Below are 15,012 nucleotides of genomic sequence, written 5' to 3'. Positions count from 1 at the left end.
TGATTTACTTTAGTGTTCTTGTTACTGGGCATGAAGGAGTGAAGTGAATGCTGCATTTGGGTATGCTCAGAATTATAGTGTCTTTATTTAGACATAGAAAGTGCACACGGCACACATATTCTTCCCCAGAATACTATCTACTAATAATGGCTATGTTCTATTCAAGTGTCACAGTAAACCCTGACAGTGAGCCAGCATAAACAATAGCCACACAAAACAAATAGTCACTTCTCAGTTAGGTATCACATTTCCACATGTGTGATTTGTTATGTTGATATGAGGAGGTTGGATATGCATCATGAAGGCTGCCTGTGCATCTCAAAAAGAGCAGTAGATGACGCTAAAGAGCTCATTCTGAAAAAAAAGCCTTCATTCAGTTTCAGTTACACCAACAATTTTAGTCCAACCACAAACCAAGGCAAGGTAAACAGAAACAGCTAACATTGTGTTTGAACAGAGACGTGCTATCAAGTTTTTCATAGTCATCCAGATGTGGTACACCCTACATTGTGCAACAACTTTTTGTGTTTATCAAATTTGAAAACTATTGATCAGGTATTTTCATTGATTTCAGGTGCTTATCTATACCAATGCAGGTGACAATCATGTCATTTTTTGTTTTTGTATGTCTATGTTTATAATTGTAGGCACCACCAAGGTGGAACTTGTTGGAAATGGGTCCATTTTCGACCCGGATGGTCCAGGGGGAAACTTCCGCCCACTCCTCAGAACTGTCTTCATTGCTGCTGAACCATGTATTTTACAGGTTAGTATTTCATGGTAAAACAAAACAAAAAAAACGATGTCAACTCCTTTAGCTGAGATTTATCTGACGAGTGTCAAAGAGATAATTTCATTTCGTGTTGAACACTTCTGTTGAACTTTAACACGATGATATATTCCGCAACATCTCTATTTATGTCCCCTGAGTATAGTCTTGCAGGCAGGTTAGTGGTCGGTCGCTGCACCAAAGGAGTAGATGTTACTTTTACCTGAATTAAGTCTTAAAGGCAAGTCTCCAGGATTTAGGTTTAATTCCTTCACACAATGTTTTCATTTGGGCTCCTGTATGTAGTTATAGCTTAATTAAATTGGTATATTAATGTGCTGTTTAAGAAAGCATTTAAATATTACAGAGGTGTACACTTTACACTGGCGAGTGTTAGATGTTTATATTGTTATGTATGTAGTTCAAAGCTTTATGTTAATGGGATTTTTAGATCTATCTTTATAGGGTTATATTAAATATGTTTTGTATATCTCTGAGTAATAGCTAATGCTGTAACTTGCAATGAAACACTATGGTAGCCCTGCTACACTGTTATGCAGGTGATAATGTGTAGACTTTGTAATGCCTGTACTGTAACTCGTTTCTTTCTTTTAGTCTCATGTCAAATGAAAGAATTGTTCCAATAACTATTAAATCATGAAGAGGGCTTGGAAAATAAGCCGAGCTCAGAGGGTCCACATGCTTAAATAGCTATTTCAGAGGTTCACCCAAACTACATTTGTTTCAGATGTATTTGTGTGTAGCATTTATTACATTACAGGGATTACAGGGCAAACAAAATGAGTAAACACTGTCAGTAAATTGGATTCTGGAATTTGACAGCGGACCAACTGCTGTCAGATTAAGTGTCTTCATTTCAAGATCCAGATTATTTTAATGCTTTTATAGTCCCAAGTGCTATTTAACTTCAGCATGGTTCTGTTTTGGAGTCCTCATTAGTGCTAATGAGAATGCAGTGTTCCCATGAAGCATGTTAGCACCTACCTAGTGCATGAAGAACATTTATTTTTGCACACACATAAGACTGCATTAAATCTATAGAATAATTATTAGGAAATATGAGCAGAGATGTCAAAATGCCACAGTAAAAAGCCCCCAACTGAAGGACAATATGAAATGGAACAAAAATAAGAAAACATAAGGTTCCATGTAGAAAAAGATGATTTCATTTAGAAATAATTAATAATTTGTCAAAAACAAAAGGAAAACATACATATGTATACCCTTCAACTAATACTTCAAAACATGAAGATGTTCTTTTGATAACAATAATGAAAAATGTGTTTATGAATTTCTCGTGAGGTCAATTGCAGGAAAATTGTGTCGCTCAGTGTAACCTGACTGCTGTAAAGGCATGAAGATCAGGCTTCATGTGACACTGTTCTCTGGCCTTCCTGAATTATTCATCCCACTCAAGTTAACAGTGGCTATCCGGTGTCCTTCATTCAGCACATCACAGTGGACGGATCCATCATGAGAATTTCTCCTCCCCGACCGCCAAAGGAAACATTTTGGACTGTTTTAAGAAAAAGGTAACTTATATTTGTAATATAAATTGCATTCTCTACATAATAAATGTTATGAAGTAGGAACACTTTGTGAGTTGTGGTGTCTAACTGTGTGTGAACGGCTCCTGCACAAGGATCACTAAGCGTGTCTCTCTTTGGGGAGTTTAGAGAGCTTTTGTGCGCAGCCTGTCAGTGTGCGGCTGCTGATAGAGCCCCCTCAGGCTGCAAAGAAAGTGGAACCCTATCGAGTGTGGTGACCCGTGTCTTCTCCCTCCTGTAGTTAGACTACCTGGTGATACAATTGCACCACAATGGAAATTCAATCAAGAGATGGAGCGGAGTGAGCAGCAACTACTCTTCTCTCCCTATCCCGCTGGCCTGCTAATCTGGATAAGACGCTTCACATTCACAAACTGTAAGTACATTTATTGGCATTACAGTATATATCGGATCATTTTAAAGGTGTGTTATAGTTGTCACCTGCAGTCAAAGCTTTATATAGTTACACATGCAATACTTAGCACTTCATCAGTGGTGGTTGTGCGAAGAATGACATGTTTATGAGGGTTTGTTGCTATAAGGCATCACTGACACCATGAGACATAGGGTATGTTTACTAGAGAAATGGTAGAACATAACGTTCCATGCTTTGTTGCGGTATGCACTGTAACAATGTCAGAGACGTCAACATCCGACTGTTGAAAAATATGCTGGCCAAATGATATTTAAGTGACAGATTGGTGTGGGAAGCAAAAAGGCAACTGTACGCTTATTCAGCACACATACATAAGGCTAAAAGGCAACACAGAGTAACTTTAAAACCAACTGTTTGTTACAGAAAGACACATTGTTTACATCTTAGAAAGCTTTTGACCACTTTACTGGAAGAGTATAAATAAAAAGGAACTCATTCACCATTCAGAGGAAACATCCATCACCATGGATACTGATCTGTTGCACTGTATTACGTGTAGTTTGCCTCTGAATGTCTTCCAAACCACCATGCACAAGCTTCTGGTTCAAAATGAGTGGTGCATTATTTATTTAAATCTGCACTTAACCCTATTTATTACAGAAATGTATAATGTGACGGGGGCTGCAGCTGGTGATGAACCCACAGAGAAGTTTCACCCTACTCTGCAGCCCCCCCTGGGTTTTACTGTTTTGATGCACGTACCACTTTAAAGAACTCTGGTACCAGCGGCATTTCTTACCTGCCGAGCATCAAACTGCAGACAGGCAAAATTAGCATCAATGTTGTGAATGTAGTGCAGTATTTAGCACATTTTGAGCAAAATATATTTTTCTCAGTGAAACCAAAATAGAGCGAAAAGGAGTGACAATTGTGTCTGACTAAACTGTCATTAGTCAGATGTCCTGGAACATGACTGCAAATAAAAGATGAGTTTCTGACTTTTTCTAAATCCAATCCACAAAGAAGACTTGCAAGGGAAATGTTGATTATGGAAAATGTGCCTAACCAAAATAATCTTGAGAAAATGTGCCAAATGTCATAGTTTTTTTGTGGTGCTTCGTTATTTCATATTATTTGATAATTAGTGTTTGGGTAGTTTAGGTCTGTTAAGTCAGCACTGATTCAGAATGCAGTCCCTACCAAAGCATACGTTTGAAAGATGAGCTCCTGCCAAGAATGAGTAACTTGTCATTGGTTGCTGTTGTTCTCAGTACTGTGACAGAACAATTAGCATAATCAGCACAACACGGTACATTTACTAGAGTTGGACAGTCTGGGAGAAGGCATGATTAGCAGTGTGTGCAAATCAATCATCATGTCATATTCCAGCACTGTGAACCGCTCATGAATTTGACAGGGTATCCATGACAACTGTAACAAATGAGTGTGGGCATGGTAGTAAATCCTCATTTGGTTTTGAAATACACCAACATGTATGTCAAATGAGCCCTAAACCATTTTTTCTTCCTTGAATGGCGTTTTTCAAACCTAATAGTCCTTCTCAGAGCACGCTGCCAGTATGTCTTTGACATCATTAGGGAAATGGAGGAACATTACACTGTGGGGCTTACAGCGCATGCATTACGTTTCAGCTACTCGGCTTTATGCAAGTGGCTTATTTGCATCGGATTGCAGGAGCAACAGGCATGACATATTACAGTTGATATATATGCAGATTTTCCCGCCCTGCAACTGAAAGATAAACATTCCAGCTCGCCTCAAACCTGCATCTTATTGGTCGGTGTTATGTTGCGAGAACAAAAGGGTCTTTATGTTCAGGGCAATGGTAACTGTCAGAGTGATTATGACACAGCAAGAAGAAAGAGAGTTCGTGTCTCTCTTGTTAAACACTTTAAAAATAATTTGTCTCTTTGCATTCAGTATAAAGTATGCAGGAAATTATTCAGCACCTCATCACCCTGGAAATAATTGAGCAGGAAATTGAAGACTTTAATGAATCTTTGTAATTCATTGTCTGCCATAATGTGCACCAACCATTAATGGTGTAGTAACTCTATTTTACCACAAGATGGCTGCTAGGTACAAACAGACAAGGATATAGTGTTGACTAGCCTGCTGATGTTCTTCCTACAAGATTCTTTCTCCAGGCAAAGCAGGATGAATGGGACATACACCTAGACATAAACAGCCTGTTTCTACATATATTCTGTAATTACTGTGTTGTCGAATCATTTGGAGATACCTCTGGTCCTCTCCCAGAATTTAAATGAGTTTACTTTTGAAGTATTATTACCCACCATATACCTGCTAAAGGGGCCCTGATTTAAAAAAAGTGGGCATACAGAACTAGAGGAATGGGGGAAAAAAAATAACTTGTATGTTTCAAATCAAATTAAAGATGTTGTGCTTTTAAAACAACATGAAAAATAAAACCCTATTGCAAAAATTTGAATTGGTTATTCTCATCAGTCAAAACTATTGTGATGGTGATATGTTTCTACTTTAGGTCTAGCTGATATGATACGTGATTAAATAGCTTACACTGCAAAACACTCACTTTAAGTGTGATACATTTGGCATAATTGGCACGTGTGTCTAGTAAACTATTTTCAGTTCACATGAATCACAATGTTTGGTAATTGATATATAGATAGAAATATGTTGTGCCTTTGTGTTGCCTCAACCACTGCAGAGCAGAAAAAAGCTTCTCCACAGTCTGCTGGGTTTCTACTGCATCGCCATGTACCGCCTCTGTTGCTCACTTGTATAATAACACAGTTTAATGCTACATTAGATATGAGTGTATCATGCCTTCCTAAATTAATTATTGTGAGGCCAAGTGTTGGGTATAATTTGTAATGCATTTATGAAATGTAACCTTATATGGATCGCACGTTCACCACAATTTAATGAAGTGTGCAAAGTCTTACATGACGGCCCATTTCATTTAAAAATGCACTTAATTTAGTGCTTTTTTTTCAAATGTGATTTGACTTTTCTAACATGACCACAAGACAATGTATAACTCAAAACAATTGCCACTACAGAAAATATTACAAACAACAACAAAACATTGTCCCAAAATGTTGTTATATTATAACATTGGCGCACTATACCAAACAATAGACTACACTTTCATTTCCAACTTTTAAAGGTCTATTCAGGAATTCCTCTGCTCATATTATTAGAGAGTATCCCCCTTTTAACGTTCATTTTAACTTTTAATTAAAATGCAAGGCACATGTTTTTTTCTCTTTTAAAAATTTGAATAAATTGTGATGTGTAAGTATTATTTGTAAGAATCATTAAAGCCCTAGTTCATAGTCATTTCTCAAAGCATCTATTTATCTTGAGATTTCAAAATGTGTTATAAATTATATGATCTCCTTTTTCTATAAAATAATAATAATTAGGCTGATAGACTTTGGTAGACATTAAATGAAAGACTGAAGATAAATCTCTTTATGTGTTATAAATGATGAATTTGAAAGTCAGTGAGCAACCTGTATGCACTGTAAATGTAACACCTTCAAACACACAATCACTGTGAAAGAGGAATCATAAATCCTTTGGTAGTGCTTGGCGAAATGTTATCACAAAGACAGATAATTAAATTCCAAATCAGTGCCATCGGTAGCCATTATAATTCCATACATAAAGCCACTTCTTGCTTCGAAGACACTGTTCAGCATGTAGGTTTGGAGTGCCCATGTCTGTCTGTTCTTAAATATAAGTAAAGGTCAACATACTATGTCAGAGGATGACTCACAGAGTAGGCTGAGTGCAGCTGAATATATAAACTAAGTAAACAAGGGGTATATCTGCCCGGCCTTGCAACAGCATGTAGAGAAATGACCAGAATGTAATGGAACATTTTTGACTGATGAGTGTCAAGGCGGACTGATGCAATAAGGAAGATAAATAAAGATAAACTCTGACAGCTAAGCTCATATAACGTCATCTCTAAACGTGATAGCCAGAGGAGAAAATACATTAATGTTGAATTATGCTGTAGATTTAATGAGTTTTTGTGTTATGGGGCTAACATTGAGTGTAACATGTAAAAGTCCCTGTTTTCAAATACCTTTCAGCCTGATCAAGTTTCACATTATAGATCCTACCCTTATTCAGATTCATAGATATTATGGCTAAGTGTCATTAGGATGCGTTTGACGATGCTGAACATTGTATTGACAGTAATATACAGTAGGTCACCCATCTTTGAGTAATGGCGCTTAGTCTTTTGTCACTTGAGACAGTTATTTCTAGGATCTTTTTGAGTTTCCGTCGAGGCTTTTGGTGTCGAGATTGGGTGTCAGGCAAGGCTATGTCATAGGACAAGCAGGCGCTAAATATACGCCCTGTTGCTATGAATGTTGCTGACATTGGGTTTTTTGTGTGCAAATTATGTAATTGTCTCAGCAGCTTATTCAACACAATTCATTTGTAAAAGACATCTGGAAATATAGAGATACATTGAATATATCATGGTTTAACCTTGATGGATTTGTTCAGCTTGTTCGTTCAGCAAAACCTCACAGGTTGAGAAACAAAGTCTATAATGGTTTTCCTCCCCTGCAAGAATGGCCCAGATTTAAGGAAGTTGTAAAATGTGTTTCTGTCAGGGGGTTTTCTACATTGAGGTGAGGTTGATCAAAGTGCCGAGCAGAACAGCACATGAGAATAAATACCTCCTTAGGTTCACTGTGTGATTTAAAGAATTGTAAAGCGAAATCCTTCAATGTCCCTTAATTGTTAATGCTTGCGTTGTTTATACTTCACTGATGTTTGCCATCGGAATGAAAGGTTTCTGTCTGTAAAGCCGGATTATCTTATATATTTGATCGATGGTTATGTGTTTTATTGAACATTTTTTAACACAACTGCATTCCCTGGAAAAGGGAAGCTGGTGAACGGTCCCATTTGCTGTCCCACTGCCCCGGTTCAGCAAACATGTTGAAATATTTAAAATGCCTCGATGCATTCCAGTCACGTGTTAACCTTCAGCTGCCAGCGAGGGAGGCATGAAGGACCATCACTTTAAGGCTGATGTGTGTATCAACCTCAAACAACTTATTATTTTCAGTCATATTTGGTAGCCATACAGTAGCAATAGGTAAGTCTTCAAAGAGTGAATCATCAAGACAATTTATAATGTTCATAATACGAGATCAATTGAAAACAATTTTTCCCAATAAATGGGAAATAATGATGATGGTTTTCTAAGAATAAATCAGTAAGACATGGGTGGAGTACAGTACAAGAGTAGATCACAGGCTATATTTTAATGCTAAATGCTCCTGGTGGAAAATGAACTGAAATCTGTGCAGCACTGAAGACCTCTTGATTTCAGTGTAGGTTGGACTTTACCTTGCTATGCAACTGAGTGATTCTCAGTGGTGTACTACACAGTTAATGGAAATGTCTTACTCCAAAGTAAGTGTGATATTGAATGGATTCACCCAAAAGGCCCGGTCCTATGAATCCCCAAAGTAAAGCTTGAACCGTTGCTGTGTGTGTGAGACAGTCAACTCAAAAGATTTCCCTTTACTGCATTTATTTTTTGCTCCAGTTTGAGGAGAAATCAACCTCAGCTTTATTAGCATATATCCACTCACCATCACAAAGCAATGGATGCAGAAACACGCACACATTGACCGCCAATGTGTGGTGGGCAGAGGCCGGCCCCCCACCGCTGAGCGTCAGAAACAAAGTGCTGCCTGCTTTTTGTTCTCCGTGGTGGGAGCTCTGACAGCTGGCTGGAGGCTTGAAAAGTGTGTGTGTGTGTGTGTGTGTGTGTGTGTGTGTGTGTGTGTGTGTGTGTGTGTGTGTGTGTGTGTGTGTGTGTGTGTGTGTGTGTGTGTGTGTGTGTGTGTGTGTGTGTGTGTGTGTGTGTGTGTGTGTGTGTGTGTGTGTGTGTGTGTGTGTGTGTGTGTGTGTGTGTGTGTGTGTGTGTGTGTGTGTGTGTGTGTGTGTGTGTGTGTGTGTGTGTGTGTGTGTGTGTGTGTGTGTGTGTGTGTGTGTGTGTGTGTGTGTGTGTGTGTGTGTGTGTGTGTGTGTGTGTGTGTGTGTGTGTGTGTGTGTGTGTGTGTGTGTGTGTGTGTGTGTGTGTGTGTGTGGAATTGATCATTTGCTTCAGAGGACCCTTGCCTCTGTGCATCAAAGACCTCGCTCTAATAAAGTGTGTTTGTTTATTTTACAGACACTCCTCTGTTTTCTCAGTGCTCTGTAGTGCATTTGTGAATCTCTGGTGTCAGGTGGACAGACTGAGGGAAAAAAGTGTTTTTTGTGAAATCTGCCTTATGCTGTTCATTGTTTTAGTTAAATATGTGTTTTTTCTTAGCAGCTACATGAAGAGCATTATAGCTAAAATGTTCTAATGTTCTTAATTTACTATTTGGATAATGGTCTTAAAGACATGATTTAAGTGCAGTGTTTATCTATTTCTTTCCTTCACCCACCCGACAGCAGCTCATTTGATGGGTTTAAACATTGATATAAATTATTATTAGCCAGAGTAATTTTTGACAGTTCATATCTTCTAGGCAGTGACATACTGTAGACACTAGAACACTTAAGAAAAGAACACATAAAGAGCCAATTACACATGACATGATGAGAAAGAGGAGAGCGACCTGCGAATATAAATCTTCATTCCAAGGGATTCACACATGAGTTGCTTCCATTTTGCCCAATGAGATTTTTTCCAAAAGGACAGCTTTGGACAGCTGGTGCTGAGAGATTGAGGCTTTCACGGAAATCCCTCTGTCTTAAGACTCTTATGAGGCGCAAACCTCCCAGCTCAGAGTGACTGTGCATTAAACAATGTCAGCTGCGAGTTGTTAGGATAGTTTTGTAAACTTTTCGAGCATTGTGTTCAATGTGGGCGAAGCAGTGTGTTGACATCTATTGAAATGTTCTCTTTTCAAGCAGGTTAGACTTTTTTAGATTTTTGTCCAAGTCTAAGTGTTGCACAAAGCTTTAGCAGTAAGTTAGCATTAAGACTTGAGACAAGGGGAAACTGCTTGCCTGGCCCTCTCCATAGTTAAAAAACTGCACCCTTTAAGCTTACTGTACCTTTTTGAAAATGTTTACATCAAAAGTATTAGGTTGTGCTGTGTTCTTTTGTAAAAAACAAGCTATGACTTTTTGGAGTCTTGCTGGATTGATAAACTGCTCATTTTCAGGATTATCTTTCAATTTTTTCCCTGCTCAAACTACAAATAGTTTTTATATAGGGTTCCACATGTCTTTATTAGTGAGCTGTAGAAGTGCTGGTGGATTGTGTTATCTTTAGACAGAGCCTGGCTAGCTAAGCTAAGCACATTTTCCAATTTGGGATCAATAAAGTATCTATCTATCTTGCTAATTGCTCCTGCTAGAACATAAGCCTGTACAGACATATGAGAGCCCCCATGCTCACACCAACTCTCAGAGAGAAGCAAATAAGCTTTTTTGCCATAATGTTGAATCATTCATTACTTGTTTGTCAGGTTGGAAGCAACATTACGGAGAAACTACTGGCGTGACTTTCATAAAACTTTATGGAAGGCCAAGGAAGAACCCAATTAACTTTGGAGGTTGGTTAAAATTCTGTTTTTCATTTTTAATCTGTCTTCATATTCATTGAGTGAGTGATCCTGCTGGAAACCACCGTTCTACAGCAGCCAGTGATCCTACACCACACTAAATATATCAGGGACAAACATAGAGTCTGGGGCACTTTAACTGCCTTCTAAATACTGTTAACTTCTTTATGTCTAAAATGAAAATCTAATCTGTGCACAGCAGCATAAATTGACACAAATAAAATGACAGTTACCAAACATATTCTGTATTTACGCCCCAAGCGAACAGACCAGCATTGTTCTGTGTAAGTGATGTGTATATATATATATATATATATATATATATATATATATATATATATATATATATATATATATATATATATATATATAGTAGTGGGAGCGATCACATTGACGATTTGAAAGTTAGCCTAGATGTTTTAAAGGCAGATAAAATAGACCCCCTCTTGAGGATCTCTGCTTTTCGTTTGAGTTCCTGTCTCTCGTATACCTGCTTAGCATTTCTCTCTCTTGCAACGCTTGGATTTCAGCCCATAGCGTGTTTTGATGTGAGGGCTGGACTTTTTTTTAAGAAGGTTACCCTCCACTGTCTCACATACCAAAAAGGCAGCATGAGGAGCACCTCCAGGGGCTCATTTAATTTGAAAACTATTTGAAAACCAAAGAAGAGGTATATTTGAGCCCTGTGGTGCCGATTAGCAGCTAAGCGGTATATCCTCATCGCTTCCCTCTGCTTCCCCCTGAGAGCATTTACATATATAAAGAAGTGTTTATATTATTATCTATGATGCGGTATCATTAACGTGTCCCAGGCTGGTAGGTCGCTCTACTTTTCTCATTGATCTCCTTTGTCAGTTTGGGACGAGCTTTATGCAGATGATAAACGACATCTTTATATCCATCGTACAGTATGTGGCTGTCTTTGTGATTACTCTAGACAAAACTGCAGTTATGGAAGTTACACATGTACAGTATGTACAATTCAACAATCGTAGAGTACTTTTCACTGTGCATCGAACATATTATTCATAAAGATAGCTTTTAAACCTTTGACTTAATGCTGCGTATGAATCTTTTATTTATGGCTTCTGATTCATGAATTGTACATGTAATACTACTGTATGAATGCTTTCATTTCACGTGTAAACCATTTGTAGTTTACTTAATGATTCTTTTGCAGCCATTGCTTTGTCATTAACATCATAGATTTAAATCACATTATACCAATAGTGGTGTAAAGCAAAGTTGTATTAGCAATAAAGTAGCAATAGTATTCGTTGTACACTGCATATTGGTCATATAGCTTCTGTTTAAAATGTGCGCCCATTCACAACTTTTTTCACATAAATTGATTTAATGTTCACCTGATTAAATCATGTAAGTCCACCACTTTGGTGTAGAATAAAATACAAGCTTTTATATTGATTATTATGACATTTTGTACAGAAATATATGGTGCCCTAGTGACTATTGCAATCCCCTTACTTAACATCCAGGGCCATCATTAGGAGAAATATTTGGTTTATTTTTAAATAATGAAATGTGTTGACAACTGGGCTACAGACATGACGTGTGCTAAACATCCATGGTGCCAAGAGGATGACTACGTCCACCAGATGGTGAAAGTTCTCACCTATCTTGTGAAATATCTCTACTAAATAAATGAACACAACATGTTAGATAGACATTCATTGCCCCCAGAGGATGAACCCTATCTTATTTCTTTGCGCCACCATGTGTGGATGTTAGCAAAATATCTAAATAGACTGTTTAATGGATTACCAATATTAAAGATAAGGTATAATAACTCTTCTGGAAGCATATAAGGTCAAAATCATGATCAATTACAGGCACCAGTTACATTCCAATCAGTCTCAGCTGTGAAAGCATACTGACATACTAGACTAAGAAGGTAAACATTATACCTTTTTAAAGTTTGGCATGACATCAACATTCAACTCAAAGCACTGCTGTGTCTAAAAGCGTGGCTGTACACTCGTGTGACTTAGTGAAAGATGACAAAGAAGACGACGGGTTTTGAAAACATAAATGTAATTTCCCACCAACATTTTTTCAGTTTGTCCATTTTTGTGTTTCACCACATCTCTAAGGACAGACATAATAGGGTTGTCATTGTCAGGCTAAGAGGTTTTTGGGTGCACTATGTGCCTGCCTGGTGTAAATGAGGTCTTGTAATGTTTTCTGTGGACCGCAGGAGATCCAGCTCATCAAAAATAATGGCCTTCATGATAATGAACAAATAGCTTCCTCTCATATCCTACTTTCTCTTTCTACAGTAATAGAGTTAGTACCAATCAGCGTCATACACCGTTGCATCATTTTACCCTTGCTGTGCTCTAAAATTGCACTCTTCTAATTCAATTTGTCAAATATCGGAATAATCTCATATTCCCTACTTCCCTATTTCAAAAATATCTCTATGCTAACAAATCCTCTTACTTTTCTTATCGTGTCACATGTTTCTTTCTGAGGGTGATGGCTGGGGATGTGTGTAGCTCTCTTCAGTGCTACCAGGTGGCCTGTGGTCAAAAGCACAAAGTGATACTTTCTGTGTGTAGCAGAGACCCCCCCCCCACACACAGAGCCGTGACTGTGTGGAGCCTAAAGAAGCTGCTGCTACTCTACATGACGCCACAGTGTACAGACACTTTGGAGCTGCCTCATACCACTTCTTAAAATACAGCGTATCACTCGCCTCGCACACCTGACATCATTTGTTAGGCATGTTGAACTTTATGATAGATGCTCATTTCACACCCAACACATTATCTTCTTTCACATAACCGTACTAAAAGCTACAGTCATTAGAAATTCATTTCAATTCAGAAATATCTTGGGTGAAATAAATCAAAGAAAAGTGGAGTGCTATAATGTGTCCTTTCAACTAGGCAGTGGCAGTAAGAACTGTAAATAATCCCTGATTTAAATCCGTTTGGATCCTTATCCATCACTCTAAATACAATAAATCAGTCAAATAAAAAAATCTGCTCTAAAGTGTAAAAATACCTTTTCTTTGCAAGTGTCTGGAACTAAGATTCCTTGTGATTCATTGCCTCACTTCCAATGGCATCTGGCAGAGATGTGGCTCATTGTCATGCAAGCCATGGTGCTATCTGCCTGTGGTCCGCATGCAGTGCTCACTGATGTGAGCTACACCGAGCCTCTGCTGGGGAGAGGATCAAAATGAAAACACTGTTGGCAATATTTCAACAGCACACAAAACTGTAAAATATTGGGCCATGATACCATACCGTTCAGTTTAAATGTACATGAATGTATCGGCAGTTGTGTTATTGAGGGGTGATAAATCAGGATGAGACGTCCAGCGATCTTTATAAATCACCTATATTGTAAATGTAATAAGATTTGTTGCGGTTGTAAATTAGTGATACTGATTTCAGAGCTGTTCATTTGTTGTGCTTTCTTCAAATTATCAAGATGGCTGATTCACTACTGAGGCAAACATGTGCACTACAATTATGCGAGGTGAATATTAGCATTACATTTGAAACAACAGTTATTTGTTTAGTCAAGCAAAGAGTTCAATGAAAATATTCCTGTCATAATTAATTAAAACACATGAAAATGTGTTTTAAATGAATAATTGAGCATCATATTAAGACATTGATATAACAGATATGTGTGTTTAGTCTATTTCCTACCATTGATAATAGAGCTATCATTATCCGTTGTCATTATTTCATTATAATCTCCCGATTGCCTTTGACATCAAAAACATGTTTGTATTTAGTAAAGGCATCACAAAATATTTCTGTCAAAATATTTCTGTCAGCCTTTGTGAATATGACATTTCCTTTTTGTTTCCTCAAGAAATAATTCAACGTTGTGAAGTAAACAGCTCAGAGGCTTCTCCTCTGGGCTTTTACTCTTATTTAACCAGGAACCGTGACAAAGAGCTCACAGATATTTACAACCACACTCTGGGCGAGTAGTTTAAAGAGGAGTGAGGTTTACAAACTGACACTATGAGGCTCACCACCAAACACGTGTGTTGGTTGGCGTTGGGCCATTTCTCAGGAAGGAGTAGCCAGGTGTTTAGTGAGCTGCTTAAGGGCATGTTTAAAGAAGTTACGGAGAGAGCAAAGACAATTAAATCACCATACATTATTCATTATTCATTATTGTCTGTTATTTGCCACAAATTATCATTATTTTCTGTTTCTTTCAACTTCCTGAGTATCAGCACCACATGTTGCTTGTTGTTGTTATACATTTGAAAACCTTTGAGGAGACATTCGGTTAACTTACATCTGGAATTGACCACTATTAACTGTGATATTCAGTAATTACAGTTCTTGGAAGTAGTTATACAGTGGCACATTTTTTTTGTTTTGACTCTGTGTCCTTATATGTAGACTTTATTACGGACTGGACTCTAGATAAAGTGCAACAAACCAGTGGAAATACTAATTTACATTTTCATTCTGAAGGCGTTCCAAGGAGAGCAAACGCAGTGGCAATAGAAGATGTCACTATAATATTTAACTTAATGATCCCTCACACTGGACTTCTCTGATTGGCTAATATGCTTAAGTGTGTGCACATACAGTATATGTGTGTGGATGAGTTAGTGTGTGTGTGAGAGAGAGCGAGAGGGAATTAAATATCTTTCTCTTCCTTTAACCCTCCCTGCATGACCTAACTCTG

This window comes from Trematomus bernacchii, unplaced genomic scaffold (genome assembly GCF_902827165.1).
Source record: "Trematomus bernacchii unplaced genomic scaffold, fTreBer1.1, whole genome shotgun sequence".
NCBI classification, from domain to species: Eukaryota; Metazoa; Chordata; class Actinopteri; order Perciformes; family Nototheniidae; genus Trematomus; species Trematomus bernacchii.
This window is presented reverse-complemented; position numbering follows the sequence as displayed.